Here is an 8991-nt window from a genome sequence, read left to right as displayed (position 1 = left end):
GGAGCTAAGGCTCCCCTGGGCACTGTTCTCTGCTATGGCCCCTCTCCCAGCCCTGACCCGGTGGGATGCCCCCCCCCAACCTGGGCGTGCCCAGACCCCATCACACACCTTCCAGGCTGCACCTACTGTTCTTGCCTATCTTGAGATACCAGGTGAGAGGACGGTCAAAGTCTCCATTTATTAGTTGAGTGGGGGTGTGGGAAGATTCGCTCCTTGAAGCTCCCATCTCCCCGGCTTGCATCTGCCCCTTGCTGGACACACAGCCAGGGCACGGGGGTGGGGGCGTGGGGCTCCCCCAACAGACAGAAGCTCCACGTGTTGAGGACCGTCCCTAGTGACCAGCAGACCATGAGCTCCGAGAGGGCAGCGACTGTGGGGGTCCTGGTCACCAAGGGGTCCACTTCCCCTCTGCAGCGACACTCCCAAGCACCAGGTCCTAGATGGAGGGGGGCAAGCAGACCCCCTCACCCCTCGTGCAAGTCCCAAGCATGCAGGGGACCTTGTCCATCTCGTTCTCTGCGGTGTCCCCGGCCCTAACACGGCACCTGGCAAATACTCCGTATTTGTGCTCCGTAAACATTTCTGAAACCAGAGAAGGAGCCCAGCTGTCTTGCATGCTTCTCCTCTTTCTCTGGAAAAGAAGAAATCGCTGTACTTTCTTCCCTTCTGTGCTCCTGGAGCACAGTCCTCACCACGGACTCCTTTTGCCACTTACTCTGGGTCAGTCTGTAGGTGGCCGGCTTACCTTCCCTGGGCCTGTGTCCCCACCTGCCAAGTGGGACATAATATTAGCTCTTGCTGAGAGAGCTGCGGTAAATAGCCAAGGAGGAGATTCTTGAAAAGTACACAGTAGAAGCTTAATGTTTGCTTCGATATGTCAGTCCTAAGGGATGGTGGTATATAACCTCTAGAATGACCCGCAGGGAGACCTGCTTCCTGGTATTCATGGCCAACCCCTCTTCCTCCCCACCCGCCCAGTTAGGATGTGGATTGAATGTAGAGATTTACTTCTGATACAGACTATGAAAGATGGGACTTCAACGATTGGGTGACCAAATATTTCTGGGTTCCGGGGGTGCCTGAGGGGCTCAGTCGGTGAAGTGTCTGCCTTTGGCTCAGGTCATGATCCCAGGGTCCTGGGATCGAGCCCCCGCATCAGGCACCCTGCTCGGTGGGGAGTCTGCTTCTCCCTCTGCCTGCCGCTCCCCCTGCTCGTACACTCTCTCCCTCCCTCTATCAAATAAATAATGAAGTAAAAATAAAATCTTGAAATTAAAAAAATAAAATTCTGGAAAAATGTGGATTTCACTATGGAAATCCACACTGACTAAAAGCAGGATTCTGTTTTGCCTGGGGATGGGAGTGGGGACGGGCAGGGGCACAAGGGAACGTTCTGGGGTGATGCGAGTGTTTCCCCTGTTTTGGCTACGCCAGTGGTGGCACGGGGGTCGACTCGGGATGGAACCCCACTGACGGTGGCTTTTACACACGGGCAAATCACTGCACATCAGTTACACCTTTATAAAGCTGCGGAAACAAGAAATGTCCGAAGAGGTGGTACTTGGAGAGTACACAGTAGGTGCTTAATAGATGCTTACATGTTTGCAAGGACCCTGAGGCAGGAGCAGGCTGAGTTGGGGCCACAGCTGTGGGCAGGGAGAGCTGTTGCATTTTCATCCACGCCACCCTCTCCCGCCTCAGCTCTGCCTGGGACACCGGGAGGAGGAAATGGGAGAGGCGGCAGGGAGCAAATTCACGGGGGTTGGGGGGGTGGGGTTGGGGGAGCTGGGGGGTGTCTCCTCCTTCTCATCCATTTTCTGCGTGCCTACCACGCGGCCGGGAGCTGGGCAGGCACCAGGAAGGCCCCGATGGGTAAGATACGGAAACTGAGGTCCGCGGAGAGATGGTGAACCGGCCCCGGGGCCCAGCCAGTTGCTAAACGCTGACTTTGGCTTCCCCACCCAGAGGCCCAGGGAGACAAAGTCCGCGGCTGCCGCACCTTGATGGCTGGGAGGCCCTGCCTTCCTGGCTCCCTGCAGCCTCCTGGCCTCCTCCGTCCTTGGAAGTTGGCCTCCCCTGCCTTGAGGAGCTCAATTTTATGAGGGGTCCAGAGGCTGGGGAGCAGGCCGTCTCCTGGCACAGAGCAAAGGTGAGGAGCCCAGGCAGGGGCAGGCGGTTTGCCAGGGCCCCCCAGGGTCACGGTGCCAGCCCTGGGATTGGGCGACAGGTGTCCCCGCACCCCAGTGCCGGACCTTCTCCAGGGCTCGATGCTGACTTTCTATGAAAAAAAAATCATCCGGATCACGTGGACACTCGGTATCTGAGGAGCCCGCGGGAGCCTCGTATCCTTGTCCTGCCGTGCCCTCGGCCGCGTCCCCAACCCACTATCATGGAGACTACTGGTTTGTTGACTTTTTCTTTTCTTTCTTTCTTTTTTTTTTTTTTTTCCCAAAGATAATGCCTGAAACAAAGGCTGAACTAAAGACTGAGGGTCTCCGCTCCCAGCACCCAACCCTGGGCCGGGTCCGACCGAGGTGGGTCCGTCCGAGGCACACAGAGCACCTGCACAGCTCCGTAAAGCTGAGTCTGTGCTCTTTTTTTTTTTTTTACATTTATTTGGCAGAGAGAGATCACAAGTAGGCAGAGAGGCAGGCAGAGAGAGAGAGGAGGAAGCAGGCTCCCTGCTGAGCAGAGAGCCCGATGCGGGACTCGATCCCAGGACCCTGAGATCATGACCTGAGCCGAAGGCAGCGGCTTAACCCACTGAGCCACCCAGGCGCCCGAGTCTGTGCTCTTTAACAAAGAAAGACATTCAGACGGCGCAGGGGTACTTAGGAAAAAGCAAATTAAAACCACAGTGAGATGCCACCTCCCAGAAAGGCTAAGACGGAAGGGGCATGCTCTCCACTTTCTCTGGAGAAGAAAAAAATCCCTGCACGCTCTAAAAGGCTGAGACCATCCTAAGCGCCGAGGAGAATAGGGGGGAACCGGGACTCCCATCGGCAGCGGGCAGAAGTGCAAGGCAGTAGAACCACGTGGGAAACGGCCGGGTAGGATCTAAAAAGGTGGACCCCTGACCTACCAAGGGATCGAACCGGGTCATTCCTTGGTTTGCCAGCGACAGACATAAAAACATCCGTCCCTACAAAGATTTGCCCAAGGATCCTCAGGGCAGTCCCACATTAAGTGGTCAGCAAATGAGAGTCAGACTGTCCGTCCCAGCCCTGCAAGCTGTGGGACACTCGGGAAGTGGCTGTCCTTCTTGGAGTCTGTTTCTTCTTCTGTTAACATGGGGGGGGGGGGTGATAAGAATTTCCACCTACCGATAAGCACGTGAAAAGGAGCTCTGCCCGCTGTAAACACCCAATAAATGCTGGTTTCTGTGATTAAAAAAAAAAGATACCCAATATCATTAGTTATCAGGGAGATAAAAATCAGGACCGCACTGAGACACCATTGCACACCCCCGAGGAGAGCTGTAATCAAAAAGACAGGTAGTGCCAAGTGCTGACGAGGACGTGGAGAAACTGAGTCCTCGTGCTCCTGATGGTGGGGCTGGAAAAAGGTGACTCACAGGGGAAATAATTCGGTCGATCTGCAGAAGGGGGAATGTGCGATTAGCATCCCACCAGCAGCTCTGGTTCTAGGCATCTATCCGCGAGGATCGAAAGCGGTCGTGCAGACAGAATTGTGCACACGCATGTCCCCAGCAGCGCGATTCGTAACGGCCCCAAGGGTCCATCAAAGCGTGAGCACCTCAGGACTGAGTTCCCCACGTGTGGGCACGTCCCCTCTGCTGGGAGCAGCAGTGAGGCGCCCCCACGCACGGCCCCAGGGGTGGACCCGAGCCCACGACGCGCAGGGAGGGAACCAGACACAGAAGGCCACGGGGGTGTGAGACCACGTGGGTGACACGCCCAGACCAGGCCCCTCCAGGGACGGGAAGGGGGTTTGTGGGGGCCAGGGGCTGGGGAGGGGATGGTTGATGGGGACAAGGCTGCTTTTTCAGGTGATAGAATGTGCTGGAATTATTGGTAATGGTTGCGCAACATAGTAAATATACCAAAACCCACTGAATTGTACTATTTATTTTTTTTTAAAGATTTTATTTATTTATTTGACAGAGAGATTACAAGTAGGCAGACAGAGAGAGAGAGGAGGAAGCAGGCTCCCTGCGGAGCAGAGAGCCCGATGCGGGGCTCGATCCCAGGACCCTGAGATCATGACCTGAGCCGAAGGCAGCGGCTTAATCCACTGAGCCACCCAGGCGCCCCGAATTGTACTATTTAAATGATGATTTCAAATGGTGAATTTTGGAACAGCTGGGGGGCTCCATTGGTGAAGGGACTGCCTTCAGCTCAGTTCGGGATCCCGGGGTCCTGGGATGGGCTCCTTGCTCAGCGGGGAGCCTGCTTCTCCCTCTGCCTGCCCCTCCCCCTGCTCATTCAGGCACGTGCTTTCCGTCTCTCTGACAAATAAAATCTTTAAAAATAAAATAAAATGGTGAATTTTATGGTACGTAAACTATATTAAATGATAGCTTAAAAACAGATATATATATACAAATCAGTGGTGAAAAGAAAACCTCCCACACGGCCTCACACACAGAAGGCAGGCAATAAATGCTCACGAACATCATTACAATGGGCTGGATGAACAGAGTGGAGCCAGTTTTTAATTCAACCAACATCTATTAAGCACCTGCTGTGAGCTGGGTGCTGGGGACACAAATCCATGCCCTCAGGGAGCTGGCTTGCTTTCTCTCTCTCTCTTTTTAAGATTTTACTTATTCATTTATTTGACAGAGAGAGACACAGTGAGAGAGGGAACACAAGCAGGGGGAGCAGGAGAGGGAGAAGCAGGCTTCCCGCGGAGCAGGGAGCCCAATCTGGGGCTCGATCCCAGGACCCTGAGATCATGACCCAAGCCGAAGGCAGCCGTTTAATGACTGAGACACCCAGGCGCCCAGGGACTGGCTTTCTTAGTGGAGACACACAGATAAGAAACACAAATGATTAAAAATACAGTCTACCCTTGGGATTAGGGAAGGGTTCTCTGAGGAAGCAAGCAAGGCCCAAGTATATCCACCGGAAGAGCATTCTAGTAGCAGAGAGAGCCAGTGCAAAGGTCCTGGGGCAGGACTGGACCTGGAGTGTTGGAGAAAGCGTGAGAGGGCCCCTGTGGGTGGAGCACAGTGAGCAAGGGGGAGAGAAGTAGGAGGGGAGGGCAGGGAGGGGCCCAGGCAGGTCCTGTAGGGTCTTGGGAGCCTCAGGGAGGGTTTGGCTTTCACCCAAGGAGGTGGGAGCCCTGGAGCTCTGTGGACACAGAAGGGTGGGACCGGACTCAGAGGCCCGCAGGCGCCCTCTGGTGGCTGCTGCTGCAGGGAGGATGGACACCGTGGTGGCGGAGAGTGGGATCAGGACAGAGGCGACTCCGCTGCTGGTACAGGCTGGTGAGGATGAGGCTGGACCAGGACGAGACCTGGGAATGACAGGAAGTGGGCTGGTCAGTAATGGCCCGGATTCTGCACCCACAATTTCTGGGCCCACATCTCAGCTCCGCACCCACAATTTCTGGGCCCACATCTCAGCTCCATGACCTTGAGCCATGACTTTGAGGCCTCAATCTCTCTCCATTTCCTTTTTGGTAAAACAGATAGAGCAGTTACCTATCTCAGGAGATTTAATTTATGCAAAATGCTTAAAACAAGGCCTGGATTCACAGTAAACGGGCTGCAAGTGTTGTTTCTGTTCCAGTAATAATAGTGATAGTGATTGTGACCACTCATTATGCCCGTGGTTCAGCTGTCAGCCCAGGATCCGTTTCACACTGACCCCTCCTCCCTCAATACGCCTCCTGGGGAACCTTCGAGGACCACTCCCAGGCAGATTCCTGGGGGAAACTTCGAGGACCACTCCCAGGCAGATTCCTGGAGGACAAGACCGGACCTTTGTCCTTTTTGTGTCCCCAGCTCTCAACTCTGGGCCAGTATCAGGAAGGAGGCATGGCAGGAAGGGGTGCGTCCCCTGACTCTTGCAAACAGAGCCTTGCCTGCCCCTACCGGACCCCACCTGGGTCCCTTTCTATCCTGGATCTTTCCACGCAAACTTCCTCCCTAGTTCAGAGGCTGCTCAGAGGGACTAGCAAACTCCTATTCATCCTTCAAAACCTCAGCTCAAATGCTTGGCAGAAACTTCATCCCCTTCCCACAGACTCCCTAAACCCCAGACCCTCCCTCCACCTCAGTCCTGCATGACCAAGCTCCCGAGAATGTTAGCAGCCTAGCATCCCCCAGAAACTCCCCTTCTAGCCTCTTTCCTCTCAGTTAGACTGAACTTGCTGCAGTCCCCACAAACTCTCCGTGCGGGCTCATACTTTGAGCATTTGCATATGCTATTCCGTCTGCCAGGAACATCCCCTTCACCCTCCCTGCTTTGTCAACATCCAACAGCTCCTTTTCCACATCTTCCCCTCCAGACAGGCTTTCCTCCCTACCCCTGCACACAGAACCCAGTCTTCCGCTCCTGAGGATCCCAGCCCCAAGTCCCACCCTCTGCTCCAGCCCCCACCCTGCAGAGCTGGGAGCATCTGTGACTGACTAGAGTTTCTCAATAGCTAGAAGTGGCGAACTTCTATTTACCCTTCAAAACCCCAATTTGAATGTACCCACCTCTGCATCATCTTTGCCAGTCTCCTTCTGACAACGGTTTCATTCTTTCCGTGGAGTCTCTCCAGCCTCACGGGTCCCATGTCGGGCTCCATGCTGGCGTGAAGTCTGCTTGGGATTCTCTGCCTCTCCCTGCCTCCTGCTTACTCTCTCTCAAATAAATAAATAAATAAATCTTAAAAAAAAAAGGACATGATTAATTTAATCCAAGATCCTTTTGTAGGAGGGCGGTATTTAGAGCCCAACTTCTGAGTACTAAGGGTGCTCATTGCTCCTGGGGTATCTCTCCCGTGGCCTTCTCAGTGAACGGAGCTGGAGAACACATGATTGGAAATAAATGTATACAGAGCTGGTCCTCATTATTCATATATTCTACGCTTGCAAATTTGCCTACTCACTACCTTTTATTTGCAGCCCTAAAATCACTACTCAAGGCACTTCTCAGCTGCCTGCGGGTGTGCACAGGGAGCCAAAGAGCAGCAGCTGCCCCCATGCATATTCCCACCTAGGGTGGACAGAGGTGACACTCTGCCTTCTTGCTTTTTCTTTTTCCTTTTTTTTAATTTTATGTATTTATTTGTCAGAGAGAGAGAGAGAGAGAGCACAAGCAGGGAGGAGCAGCAGGCAGAGGGAGAAGCAGACTCCCCGCCAAGCAGGGAGCGGGATGCCAGACTCTGTCCCAGGACCCCAGGATCATGACCTGAGCTCAAGGCAGGCGCTTCACCCGCGGAGCCCCCCAGGCATCCCTGCCTCTTGTTTTTCCAGCTCAGACTGTAAACCAGCCTCCTTTTCATGGTGCTGAGTGCCCCACTGTTCGCATTTTTGCGCTTTTTGTGGGTGATTTTGCTCCCATGCTAGCTCCCATGTCCCTAAGCTCCAGAAGCCTGTGACTTGTCTTACAGAGAAAGTGCCGCCCTAGGACAAGCTCCATTTGTGGGGAGCGACCGCGTTGTGGGACGCGGGTCCGGGGTTATGAACGCACAACCCACATTAGATAGGGACTCTTTAAAGAGACGCGCACATGACCCAAGGTTCCATATCGATGGGTTGACAGAAGTGTTGGGGCCAGGGTCTCATCAGAAGCTCACCCCAAACCTCCTTCTGGAGCGCTTCTTCCACACTCACTAATTCCGTGTGGGCAGCGACAGGACTTGGCCGTGAATCACAAGCATGGACCCTGCTTACATCTTGTCTCGCTATAGGATGACCCAAAACAATTGCTAAACACCCACCAACCTCCCACCGCCCCGTGCATTAGAATCAACACTGCGCTTCCGGGATAACCATCGCTCATCCCAGAGCACATTCATCTGGCCCTGCCCGGTTCTCCAGGGAGGGAAACTGAGGCACGGAGGGGGGACCTGGGTCTGGCCCCAGCATCCGTCCCCAGCCAGCTGGCCGGCCTGGGAGCTCCCCGGGGTGTGACTGCAAAGGCGTTAGGTGCTGGGCTTCCTTAGGACTCCTTATCTGTGACCCCAGTACAAGTCACCAAGGTTCACACGGGGGCAGGGCGGCGCGCAGATAAGGACAGACCCTTGCGCCCTGCCTCGGCAGGCAGGTGCGGCAGGCTGGTGCCAGGAGCATCCCTGGAGCTCTCCCGCCGGCCTCCTTCCCCGCATCTCGTCCTGCGGACCGCCTCGGGCAGCGGCCGGTCTTCCCTTCTTGCCCGTGAGGGGCTCCCGCGGGGTGGGCGCACGGATGGGTGCAGTGCAGCCTCGGGAGGACCGCGGGACTGAGCCCGGAAAATCCACTGGACGCCCAGTTACAGGGCGACTCCAGATAAGCAGTGAATAACGCGTTCGAGTAAGAACATCCCTTGCTCATTTAACCGGGTCCCCCGTAGTCCATCTGGCAGCCAGAAGCCCAGGCAAAGTCCTTGCTCCGCCCGCACCCCACTCCAGCCGCGCCCCTGCCGCGCCCCAGCCCCAGCCCCTCCCTTGAACCCGCCGGAGTCCTACCCGCTCTTCTCCCCTACCCAAGTGGGTTTGGGCTTCTTCTTTGTGATAGTTTTTCTTAATACTGTTAAGTTGTAGTAAAATATACATAACATAAAACTTACCACTTTAGGGGCTCCTGGGGGGCTCCGTCGTGAGGCATCTGCCTTGGGCTCTGGTCATGATCCCAGAATCCTGGGATCGAGCCCCACATAGGGCTCCTTGCTCCGCGGGGAGCCTGCTTCTCCCTCTCTCTCTGCCCCGGCTTGGGTTCCCGCTCTCGCTGTCTCTCTCTCTGACAAATAAATAAAATAAAATCTTAAAAAAAAAAAAAAAGCAAAACCCAAAACTTACCACTTTAACCATCTCTAAGCGGACAGCTCAGTGGCG

General features: G+C 54.8%; 1 long non-coding RNA gene across 2 annotated transcripts; it reads right to left on the bottom strand.

Moving 5' to 3' along the window:
* Positions 1-4846: 4846 nt before the first annotated feature.
* LOC123932276 lies at positions 4847-8764 on the bottom strand. 2 transcript variants are annotated; one of them, XR_006816411.1, is made up of 3 exons: positions 8727-8764; positions 6671-6819; positions 4847-5481 (listed from the first exon to the last, which is right to left on the bottom strand). It is a non-coding gene; the product is annotated as an uncharacterized LOC123932276 (long non-coding RNA). The 2 variants fall into 2 exon arrangements; XR_006816410.1 differs by having other exon boundaries at positions 6671-6842; positions 8727-8759.
* Between the last annotated feature and the right edge of the window lie 227 nt (positions 8765-8991).

Source organism: Meles meles, chromosome 20 (assembly GCF_922984935.1).
Source record: "Meles meles chromosome 20, mMelMel3.1 paternal haplotype, whole genome shotgun sequence".
NCBI lineage: Eukaryota > Metazoa > Chordata > Mammalia > Carnivora > Mustelidae > Meles > Meles meles.
The sequence above is the reverse complement of the archived record's forward strand: the minus strand, read 5'-3'. Positions and strand labels throughout refer to the sequence as shown.